We start from the raw sequence: 12,462 nt of genomic DNA on the forward strand, positions 1-12,462 counted from the left end.
GAATGGAAGAACTATACTGAGGTCCCTGAAACTCTGCTTGAATGATCAGAGTGCATCCTTTCATTTCTTAAGGACATGATATCTGAATTTTATCTCTTTTGTATCAGAGCCTGGTATCTTGGGGACACTGGTCTGAATTGATTCTTAGTGTGCAGTTTGTGAGGGCACGGTTACAGCAACATTTTCAGCTGAAGGGCAGCAGAGAACAGGAAAGTTGTGTCTACACACAAATTAACTCTGCAATAAAGGAGGAAGCTGAAACGAGTGACTGGAGCCAGGAGCCTGCAGGGAGGATCAAGATTTGGACAGACATTCACAGGGGTCTCCATGCTGAATGAAGCCATGGATCTTGCAAGGACATGAAAAAGTTCTTTGGTGGCACAAAGAAAGCAGAGCAACAGGTCCCAGCTGTGGGCAGCTCCAGGCTCCAGCTCCACTAACACTCAACTAAGCCAGTATCCCTGTGTCCTGCCTGTGTTTCTTGGTTCTGTCACGCAGTGCTGGCAGGACTTGTGGTAAGTGATGTGGCATTGTGAGAGAGTGGTGTAATACTTCCAAAACAGCCTGAAGACAGCAAGGCCCACGAGTGATTCAGAAATATTTGCATTCTGAAAATGACTCTTCTACTGGGATGGGTGAATCACATCTGCTGGTGGTGAGGGCCTGGGGGCAGATAATGCCTTTCTTCCCATGAAGAATGATGGATCTTCTCTGGCCCCAGTGCTCTAGCACCATGGCCTGTGCTGAGGACCTTTTGGAAACTCTTTCCTCCCTATGCTCATCAGATCCCTCAGCAGTGCCCATTCCCTGTGACCAGGTGAATGCTTGGGATGGTTCTGTGGGTGTGCAGTAGTGCCACCTTCACCCATGGCCTGGGCTCACCCCATGCTGCTGCTGGCCAGCATATTGCCTGCACTGGAGAGGTCCTATGTTTTCTGCAGGGCCATGGTGACCACAGGTGCTGCCCTCCCTGCTGGGTGGAAGGTGCTCAAGCGTTTCCATGATGCTTGGTGGTGGTGGGGCAGGAAGTGCTGATGATCTGTGAGGAGACCTTCTTCCCTGAGATTGCTGATTTTAGCCTCGGGTGGTTTGTGGGTCCTTGAGGGCCTGAGCAGGGATTTCACAAATGTATGTCTGGCTGCAGGGGTTTATCTCAGTCCCAGAAAGGAGTTTTGCCCTGTGGCTGGGAGATGGAGGTGATGGATGTGGCTACGGGATGAGGCCTTTGCATAAGTATGCATTCTCTGCAAAACTTGAAGCCTCCCTCTGTGTTCTGAGCTCAGGAGGATACCCCTGTAGGAAGAGATTCTAGCCAGAAACTCGGGGACTGAAAACTACAAGGTGGGCTGACACATGCCAGCAGCCTGCCCTACTTGTAAGCCCTGCCTGGTGCAAGGCTCTCCAAAAGGCCCTTCCCACCTTATTATTCTATGGCTTGATGACAGGTCCTGGCTTAGTCCCAAGCTAGAATTGTCGTTCCTCTGTGCAGTGTCCATACATTCAGAGTGATACTCGCATACAAAGAAACTCTCTTCTGGCAGTGAGGGAGGAGGAGAGGATGTGCAGGAGGGGATGAACAGCCCCATACACCAGATGTCTTTGGGGTGACAGGCTTGTTCCACCCGTAGGTGCTCATGGTGGGCTGTTGCCCTGTGATGCCTCTCTTCCACCTGGAAGGGAGCATAACAGTAGCAATTCTAATAAACAGCTCTGGGTTTATTAGAACAGCAGATGCAAACAGAAAATGCTGCTGCTTTATTTTGTGTAAACACAGCTACAGGAAATTGAGCTACCTTGGGCAGGAAGCAGAGGTTACCGAGAACAGGGACAGGACAGCCAGTGGGGATTTGCATACTTCTGGGGGTTGTCTTGATCCACTGCTGCTCCAAAGAATAGTCACCATCTTAATTTCCTGATGGAGTCTTAGGAGCCTCAAAGGGCTATGGCTGGGGGGAACAGGGATGTCACACTTGTAGCCTGAGAGATAGTCTACTTTGCTGTGTATCATGCACTTTTCAGCATGGCTGGATGAGTGCTCTCAGGAAATGCTCCACAAGGAAGGAGCTGAAGTCAGGACAGCTGGTGAAATATATGGAAGCCCTGAAGACTGGGACAGGGAGGCTTAAAGGGCACAATGGAAATGAACACCCTGCTTTACATATGCAACTCTGCAGACTTGTTAATATATGACTCTGGATGCAGATATTGAATGTGAATGTGTCAAAATGGGTATTAGCAGAACCATACCTGGATTGTTTTGAGAATGTTAAGTAGGAAGCTGAGTTCAGAATAATCTTGAAGTAAAATCCCCAGAAAACTCAAAAGTAGACAACGAAGTAGATTAAATAAGCATCTGACTGAGTCTAAAGAAGTTAGAGGTGGGCACTGCCAGTGTTGTGTTATTGAGACTGTTCATCTGCTAGACACAATAATGTTACTTCCAGCTGTATTTCTGAAGATCTTTAGACAAATAAGTTAGTAATAAATCTTTTGGGGACTGGAGTCCCAAAGAGATTTCCCAGTCCTTCTGAGGATTTGTCACATAGGTCTTTTGGGACCAGTGTGGGCTGACTGCGATATGAAGTATATCAAATTGAAAGTTTTAGGTTGGCTCATCAGCAAAGTGCTCAGTATTGATATGAAAGCAAAGCGCCTGAGGGCACAGAAGCAGCATCCTATGATACCTCTTCACTGGATATAGTTTGCAGCCTTCCATTGGTCTTCCTCTGCCAGTGATAACCTGTTTAAAGGAGACCTCCTTACTAGAAGATGGCTCATTGCTGTCTTCATTGCTAAGCATGCAAAAAAATGTCCTGAAAAAAAGTCAAGCATTCGTAACAAAACTGTCATGGACTTGGAAACAACTATTTTGTTTGAGTAAGCAAGACTTGCTGGGATAAGTGGAAAGAAGTAAGAGGAGTCTATTTGGTTTGTATGACAAGGTTTTTGTAGCAGGGGGGCTATAAGGGTGGCTTCTGAGAGAAGCTGCTAGAAGCTTCCTCTATGTCTGATAGAGGCAATGCCAGTCAGCTGAAACAGTCTGAAACTGGCCAAGGCCAAGCCCAAGCCCATCAGCACCAGTGGTAGCATCTCTGGGATAACATATTTAAGAAGAGGAAAATGTTACTGTACAGGAGCCAGAGACAAGAGTGAAAACATGCAAGAAACAACAGTGAGTTGCAGTGAGACTCCAATTTAAATGATAGTGCTTCAGGAATTGCTGAGAAGAAATTCAGTTCTGTCTCATAACTACTGTTCTCAGGAAAAAAATACAGAAGGTTTTTTCCCTTACTGGAGATAGGCCTGAGACCCACTGGTGAAAGCCAGCCTAATCTGTGTGCAAAATAAAACACCTGCTTTGCACAGGAAACAGTGCCTAACCTGAGGAATTCTGACTTAAGGCATCTTCGCACCCGTGTGAAGAACAAGGTCCAGCCAAATGTTAACTGCCTTACTTGGACAAATTACTTAAAGAAGGGTAAAGGTGAGTGGGTGCCAGTCTAGTTGTGCTGTGCTGGCTGGGAGGGAGGTATGGCTGTATGCTTTCCTACCTTCATGCTTTAAGCTCTACAGTTTAACGTTCCTGTCTAGGCCTAGGGCATTACCACTGACTTGCATTTTGCTGTGTGTGTTTTAAAGTGGCCTGGCTGCCTTTGGTCTGGCCCAGAAGCTGGTGCAGTGCTGTGTGGTTATTGGACCTTGAGTTTAACTGTTCAGAGCCATGTCCTGGTGGTTCTTTGGAACAGCTGGTGACACAGGGGCTGGACAAATCTGAAGGCAGCAAAATCCTGTTCAACAAGGATTGTTCTGTTTTCCCTCCCATGTTACTGATACCCAGATTGTAGAGGGATTTGTGCACCTTGGTTCTTAAAATCTCAAGTCTTGGATATGTTGCCTAGCTGCAGAAATGCTGAAAGCTGTGCCTCCATGACCTTGGCAACTGAGCAGCTCCATGTTGCCCTATTTTCAGGTCTTTGAAGCCTTCAGGACTGCAGTCATGAAAATAATTCCTCTGTGATCATAAACCAAAATGTGAACTTTAAGTCCTGAATGTGTTTTTCACACAGGAAAATGCAGTCAAAGGAGAGAGAGCAAGACTCGAGACTCGGCTAACCAGCAGTCACACAGGGATCAAAAGGTGTTTACAAGAGAGGAAATCATCTATGAAATCAGCCCTGGTAATTTTACCTGACCAGATCTGTGCTCCTGTTCTACATCTCTGAGTGCTGGCTTTCCCTCAGTCTGCTGCCTGACACGTAACAACCGGATTGACTAAATAGGCATGTGCGAGGCAGCCCCCTAACAGAGGTACCTCAATTGGAATGTTCTCAGCTCTCCTGGTAGAACACCCACTGGTGCAGACTGGGATACGCTGGACTGCTGGTGCAGACTGGGGTACGCTGGGCTGGAATAGAGCGAATGCTGGATGGAGCTGGCTGTTGGACACTGCTGGGTGGGGTAAGAGGGAAGGGGGATTCTGCAGCCGTATGGTGTGGAGGAGTCCTCCTTCAAGGCAGGGTTGGGTGCCTTGCCTAGTGTGGGTTTGAGTCCAGGAGCAGTGCTGGGGATATCTCTAGGAAGTTTGTCTCAAACTTTCTCGGGCACTGTTTGATCAGAAGCAGCATAGTACAGGTGCTTCCCCTTTGAAAGTTGATCTGGTGAGATAAGGTATTATCAGTAGGTATTTCCATTAGACATAAAAGAGAATAGCTCCTTTTCCACCACCACACTGGTTCCATGCCCCAGTGGAGGGAGAGCAGCTCTACCCACTCAACCCTCCTGCCTCCTCCAAAGATCAGTGCTGACCCAGGGTCTAGCAGCAAAGGCCATCTGCTTTAACCCAGGATTTATCTGTACTCTGATAGCCTGCATGGAAAATGAAGCAGTAGCAGGCTTCAGAAGAAATGGGTGTATACTTGTGATCCAGAGTTAGCTGCAGCAGCCCCTGTGTAAAGGGATCTTATAACTCACCCTGCACCTTGCCTGCTTGCTCTGTTGTGTCTCAGCTGAGCATGCTTCTAGCCTTCTCCTCTCTGCAGTTCAGCTGGAAAATGGCAAAGAAACTGTGCATTGATCAGCTGCATTGGGGGATTGAAATGCAAAACTCCTTAGTTTCATTTGCTTGTAACTATTCTGTACTCCTCCAGCAGTTTGTTTGAATATTAAAGGCTGAACACCTTCCTGCTAGGAGTCTTGGAGCTGTGCCCAGAATGAGGCCCTCCTGCTGTAGTGCCTATGTAAAATGTGCTTGTCCAGGGTTGTTGAGGGAGGCTGGAAGCTGGGAGTCTTCATTCTGTAAGTTCTTGAGAAGGTTTTTGAAAGATTTTCAGTGAGGAAAGTTCATTCCTTGCTGTGCTTTCTCCATCCTGCAATACCTTAAGTTCTCATCTGTGCTGAAGTGATTTATGCTACTTTTGAGAAGTGGCAACCACAGAGTTTTGTTTCAGAGTTGTTTTTTTTTCTTGTATGAAATTAGCCTCTTTTAAATAAGTGGGAGAAATACCATTTCTGTTTTTGAAGCCCTTTAGTCCTTCTCTAAAGTCCCTGCATGAGCAAAAATATTGCAACTGTCCTGGCTCCATCATTTGATCATTTGTCAAGGGACACCTCTAAGCCACCAAGCCTGGGACAATGTGATGTTTCTTATTTCCTAGCCAGCAAAAGGCTGTTCATTTAAATATTTGTTTGAAAACCACTTGGTGCTTTATTTCCCCATGCTGGCTGGTAAAGGGAGTTTTCAAATCCTTAGCAAAATCATCCCCAAAGATCTAAGATCCTGCTGCAGGCAGGGATATCTTCCACTAGACCACGTTGCTCAAATATTCTTGTGAAGCCTTTTCCTCTAAAGTTTCCCACCATGTTTCTGATTTTACTGTTTATTTGTAAAATGGTAATTCTCAGAGTGTTGCTCCTGGTGAAAATGCTGCAGCTCAGCCTGAGCAGTGGGTACGCAGAGGAGTGGTGAGGGTGCCTGGTGCGATGGAGCATAGCCAGTGTTAGCTCTTGTGTGCCTTGACCTTTATTACCATGCATATAGTTTAGTTCTAGGTGGGATGAGAGGTGCATGGTACCTTGAGAAGTGTAGAGGTTTGTGTTTACCGATTGCAGCTACTGAGATGTCCTGTAAAGGGTTATCTGCTCTTCCCAAATGGTTAGTCTCTAATAGCCACAGAGTGAGGAGGATTTGATGAGGAGGCCTTTGACTGTGGGTGTGAGGAGGAAAATGTGGGAGAGCTGTGACTGAAAGGAGATGTGGCTCTTTTCTCTCCCTGTGTGGTAACTGTATCTTAGGCCTGGGTGCAGCCCAGCAGTGAGCAAAGTTGTGTCCTGGGAGGAGGAGGTCAAGGATGCAGAGAAGGGCTGTATCAGCAAGGCATGAGTCCCTGCAGCTGTCTCATCCTGCCCTTTGAAGGGGCATGTGTCAGGTGGGACCAGTCCCTCTGCTGTTGGTCCTGCTAGCTGAGTGAGGCTGCTGGCATCAAGAGCATGGGGAAATGAATGTTGCCCTCCCAGTGAGCAGGCATCTCATCTGTATGGCATTGCCTGCTTGCCCAGAGTTCACTGTGCCCTTGCTGTCCAAAGTGGCATCTGGTGTAAGAAACCTCTCCAGTTCATCATGTCCTGGGCTGAAGGCTGCAAAGAGGGGAAGTCTGGTATGGAGTGAAGTCCCTGAGGAAGGTATGGAGGGGGCTTCCTAAGTGATAGGCAATAAGCATGTGTGGAGACAGAACAGAAATGCTGATGGCAGGACAGCATGCCATTGGAGTAGACCCAAGGGCCCCAAACTCTGGGATACAGGCACTGTGTTTATCAGCCCTGTCACAGGACAGGGCACAGGTAACAGCAGTTCTGTCTGCTGATGAGACGAAGGTTATATATACCCAAATAATTAGTAAAGATGCTACCATTCTGGTGATTCTGCCTGCCCCCATAATCACTTGTATCTGCATTGTTTTTACCCTTCCCATGCATTTCATGCTGCTCCAATAAACGCATGAAGAAATCACCCTCCCACTGCTAAGTGACTCACACAGTCAGCCCTCCAGGAAACCAAGGTAGATAATCTAACTGGGGCTGATAGCAACAGCTCCTCAGCTGCACAGACACCTCTCAAATGCTACTTGTAGCAGCTCCAGGGGCATCCCCACCTCCTCAAATTCAAATGTGCTCTAGAGATTCAAGAGCCAAGCTCCTCAGCTGCAGCTCTTGCACAGAGCAGGTGGGGACTCCTCTTTGGGGTGGCTTTTTTCTTTCCTGCTGCACTTTGAGGTTGCCTGCTTTTCTTCCCTTCTCTGTCTTGTACTCCAGCCCTTTCCTTTATGGCAGCTGTGTGTAGCCCACTGTCACAAATGGGATGGAGTCACACTGTTTCTGTGCAGAACAAGGCAAAGGTGCCCTATGGGGGACCCTGGTGGGGGAAGTCCAGACCAGGGTGGGAGGAGCAGGGCACAGAAGCAATGCGAAGCCTGTCTCTCTCTATTCTGGGATTACATTTACTACATTACAATAAGAACTTCAGAGGAGTAAGACAGTTTGTGGGTACAGACCGTAGTGTACATGCTGCTGCCGGGGCAGTCCTAACATACTGCAACATTCTTGGTTTTTTCCCTGTAAGATTTCTGCTAGCTTTGCCAAAGCAGTGGGTATTCAGGACTTCTCTTGTCTCTCCTGGAAACCTAGATAGTGATCTGAAGCTGTCTGTAAACTGTCTGAACTCCTACTGAACCCTCAGTCACTTCCATCTTCTCCTGCCACTACCCTGTGTGAATGAAATAAAACCGAGTTTACTATCTTCAAGGTATGCTGGGGGTAGAGACAGGATAGCCTCTCTCAAAGTGGAGGGGTAGAAACACATATAAATCAAGGCTAATACTGCCTGTTTTGGGTACTCCAAAGCATCTGGCAGGGTGATGTGTATATCACTTTTAAGCAAGATCTATCAATATTCGGCATTCAGTCTGTTCAAAGATATCCAGCTCCATGCAAATTCAGCACTGCCTCTTCAATCCACCAGGGGATGACTGTCAAAAGTCACAGCAGTTGAGGAGGAAGCAGGGGGAGCAAGGTTGAACACGTTGATGCCTGGGGCATGTCCTGCAGGACACAGTTTTCTCAGCTTCTCAGTTTCCCTGTGAGATGGGTATTGAGCTGTGTTACAGGGACCTTACAAGTACACAGGGCCACAGAGGAAATACCAACTCTTTAAAGCTGCCAGGCTCCAGGTCCATGGTCTGGTCCTCTGAAAAACTCCCTGCAGGACACAGCTGCCCATGGGAGATGGCAATGCCTTCAGTTGTGGCACCCTGGGGGCTGTATTTGCTGAAATCCCCCATTACAGGTGCAACACCTGCTTATCCATCACCCCTCAATGCTTTATGTTTCAGATTTGTTGAGACACTGCTTTCTGACATCTGCCTTTGTTGTCTTCTTGTGTGGAGAGATACACAGATGTTTTACCAGACATGCATCATATAGGTTGCGTGCTCTCTTCTGAATCAAAAATGGCCAGAGCACTGGATTAATCTTGGATGTATTTGGTTTGTGGCATGGGCTCCCTAAATTACTTCACTTGATTGGCAGCTGTCTGGGGCATGTTGTTACGTTATGTGTGTTCATAGCGTCCAACAGAGGGATGCCTTGGTTTTACTTTGACAATGCAAATAAACCCTGGCACTGGTGCTGCTGCATGATGGCACTCACGGAATTTGAGCACAGACCACTAGGTGTCTGTATTAACCAGGGTTTGACAAGCAGCAGTCCCAGCTGTGGTTTAGGCGTTTATTGGCTTACAAATAGCAGAAGTGGAGCCCAGATTTCAGTCTCATGCAGGCAGCACAGAAGGGTTGGCAGCAAAGGAGGAGGTCCTAGGCAGATCCTGCAACGCAAAGTTGGGATGGTGTATGACTGGGAGGTGTCTTGTGGGATCCTAAGTCCAGGTTAGTGCTGCTACCAACTTGCAGCACTCTGGTAAGACATACTCTGCCACTGCAGTCAAAGCTCCCAGCAAGGATTCCCTACAACCCCAATCAAATCTGTCCCTTGCCAAGAAAACTTGTTTTGTTTAATGGCATAAGAGAGGCTTTTGTTCTTTGCCTACCATGAAACCTTCCAGTTGAAGGCTTGATGGTTGAAGACTCTGTGGTTTGCTTTCTGCTGTGAGAGGTCAGTATGGCTGGAATTCCACTGGGAAGAAGGTGCTTTCTCAGCTTGGAATTTTCCTATGAGATAGGCATTAAGCTCTGTATCAGGGACCTTTCAAGTGTGCTGTACCACAGAGGGAAATACAAACTCCAGGTTCAGGTGGCTCTCTCCATACCATCCTGACAGTCATGTGTCTCTAAGCACAGTGATTGCTTTGAGCAAGAACTCACAGGTTTCTTTGAAAAGAGAGGCCAAAGTGGTGAGAAGAAGCCCTACTCCCTCTTTCCTCTGCTGGCAGTGATGAGCATCTGCTTTCCAAATCCCCGGGTGCTGGTTGAACGTGAGTACCGCCACAGAGTGCTGCGTTTCTCTGCTGAAGCAGATTGCTTTGCCCCTGCAAGATGGGGTGCTGCCAGTACCAGAGAGCAGCTACCCAACTGCCTGCGGGGAGGTAGAAGAGGAGGAGGAAGTGCTTGTCCTCTCGCACAATTGTCTTCTAGTGCTTGTCCTCTCGCACAATGCCCCTAAAGCCATCAGAGGGCAGGGAAGGTAGGTGAAAGACCGGGGTGGCCTCAGATCCTGCTGGAAATTGCTCAGCAGTCCCTGGGGTGAGATCCTTCACCTGAGGAAGGATCCTGCTCTCTGCTTCCTGAAGGTGTCCTGGGGCAGGCTGGGCTTGCTGCACCCGCTTGTTCCCCAGATCACATCCCTCCCGGTCTGCTCCCCTACCACCTCCCCACAGCTACATAGCCCCTTCCTACTTTGCCCCTGCTTTGTCCCCTGTTCCAGCTACACCAGCTCAGGCTGGAACACCACCTTAGCCTTTTCAGGGTGCTCAGCCTTGCTGTAGAGATCTGGGAGGCCGCTCTGAGGGACAGGCAGCCTCCCTGTGAGACACATGTGGTGTTTGATGCCTCTGACATTTGTGGAATCTGGGTGGCTACGCTTGAGTGGAAGCCCCTATAAGGATTGTGCAAGGCAGAAATTACTTTGGTGTGGTAATGGAGGAGTAGCACATCCCCCTCATGCTGGCTGTGTGGAGAAGTTATAGGAAGTATCAGTGTGCAAACGGACTGTGTTCCCTTACAATAGCTGTGCCTGAGCCTGCCTATGTGACATTGGAGTTCTAGGAGCGCAACATGGTTAAGGAGAAGGTGCAACTATGGGAAAACAGTTACTGCACGTTGTGCTTCTTGTACTGCGTCACACAAGACATGTGCATGAAGTCACTGACTCTGGAGACTTCATCAGGATGTGGCTGAAGGCTCTCTCTGGGTGGGAGTGTGACCTGGTCAGAGCTGTGGGTGTTTCTGCAGCTCCTAGGAATGCAGATGTGCTGTCTGAAAATGCTCACCAGACCCATGCTCTGCTTGTCACTGCACCAGCTAGCAGAGCCTGCGGTAAGCAGCTGGAAGCAGTGTGGGCTGCAGCTGGAATATGAGCCAAAGACCACTGGGATATTGCGTAAGGGCATCAGAGCCATAACATGGGGTGTGAGGAAAGAGGGTAATGGGGCAAAGCTGTCCTTGTGTCCTCATTACCTTTAAAAGAACATTTGTCTCTGTCTATTCTTGAAGGAAACTTGGGCTTTCAGGAAGATCCTGCCTACAGATGTCTGCCAAATTAAGGTATTGCTCAATGGTGTTTATTCCAGGGCCAGTATTTGTAAAGTATGGAGCAGATCATGCGTCCCCTGGGGATCCTCTCTTTCTTCTTTTTTTCTTTCCTTCCTGTTACCAGGGGTCCTAAGATCAGTTGGGACAGTCTCCAAATCGATTGTTTAAATCATGGTATTGGACGAGCTCTCATGTACCCTTTGAGGAAACCCAGGATTCCATGCTTCAGGGAAGACACCACTGCTTGCCTCTGCATGCTCTTCACTGTTGCGCTTATTTTTTGAATTGAGCAGACACATTTGCCAGCTTGTGTGGGCATTTCTGAGGCAGTTGGGAGTAGAGCGTGGAGCCCTGTGAAGGCAGGCCTAAGGCTTGGCTGTTTACCTTGCAGCCGGGTTGTGTCAAACCAAGAATTTGCTTGCTGGGAGATTGTGTAGATACCCATATCCTCTGTCAGCCCAGTCACATAAAGTTGTTTCTGTAACATCACTTCAAAGCTCTGTGAATGGCTGTGTTCAGGGCTGTCGGTCAGGCCTTTAAATCTCTAAACTCTAGATTTATTCACAAGCCAAGTAGATGTGCTGTCAGCACTGTTTGAGCTGTCTGGAAGTACAAAATCACCTTCTGTATCTAAAACTAGGAGCAAGAAAAATGACACCTTCTGCTGTGGCCTTCTAACTGGCAGGGACGGTGTGCAGCTGGATACAGAGTGAGTGTGCGAGCAGAAGGGAGAGGTTGCCTCTCAGAGGAGTGGAAGCCTCCAGACAGTGGTTGATGAGGCCTTTGGAAAGGCATGAATTCAGGTGCACTCAGTTCTGAATCTCTGTGTAGGGTGCTTGCTGCTGGCAGAATATCGCAAAAGCATTGAATCTGCAGTACAGCTGCTTTCTCTGGAAGCTGTCAGTCCAAGGCCTCCTCAGTGCAGCAAAGATAGGAAACTGCTTCAATTTCATAGATGGTCTAGGACAGGATGCGCTCTTCCACCACCAAAATCAGCAGGTGCCCAGCAGACTGTGTGAGGGGCAGGCCAGTATTTGTTTCTCGCTGAGCAGAACTGTTGCATAATGCCAGAGAAGTTCAAAAGCATAAGACCCTTTTCCCAAGTGCACCTGTTTTTCAGTTCTGCATCTGTCCTTCTTTTTGAGCTTTCTTCTTTGTAGAAATGTCTGTGTCCAGCACATTAGCCTCTGGCTTGCTCCCCATGGCTCAGCTGGCTGCACTTCCAGCTTGTGAAGGAGACAAAGCCAGTAGGAGGAGACAGAGCATGGAGAGGATATAGGGAAGCTAAGAGCACAGCAGAGAGCCAAGGAGGGGAAATATGTATGCCGTGCCTTGGAAAGAGATATTTTCTTATTCCCAACTGATAAGATTTTACTTTTTTCCCAGTAACTATTGAATGAGCAAGCTGGTGCCATGGTAACTGCGGACACATCTGATAGCAACATTTGACAGTCTGTGGTTGCAATCATTGATTGGTGTTTGCAGTTGCTGCTCACAGCTGTGGCTTCTACTTGGTTTCTGATTTGTGACTGTTTTCCCATCTTTTCATTAGGGTCCCATCTCAACACACACACTGGTTTGTGTCATTTGTTGTCATCTTTTGCTTCCTGTTTTGTAGCAGAATGCCTGTTTCTCCCCAAACAGCAAATTCTTGGCAGCATGCATGTTGCAGCCAGCTGAGACTTGTTCCTATGGCCTGGCCTCA

This window comes from Pezoporus occidentalis, unplaced genomic scaffold, assembly GCF_034315485.1.
Source record: "Pezoporus occidentalis ecotype Australia unplaced genomic scaffold, CSIRO_AGI_Poc_V1 ctg189, whole genome shotgun sequence".
Classification (NCBI taxonomy): Eukaryota; Metazoa; Chordata; class Aves; order Psittaciformes; family Psittacidae; genus Pezoporus; species Pezoporus occidentalis.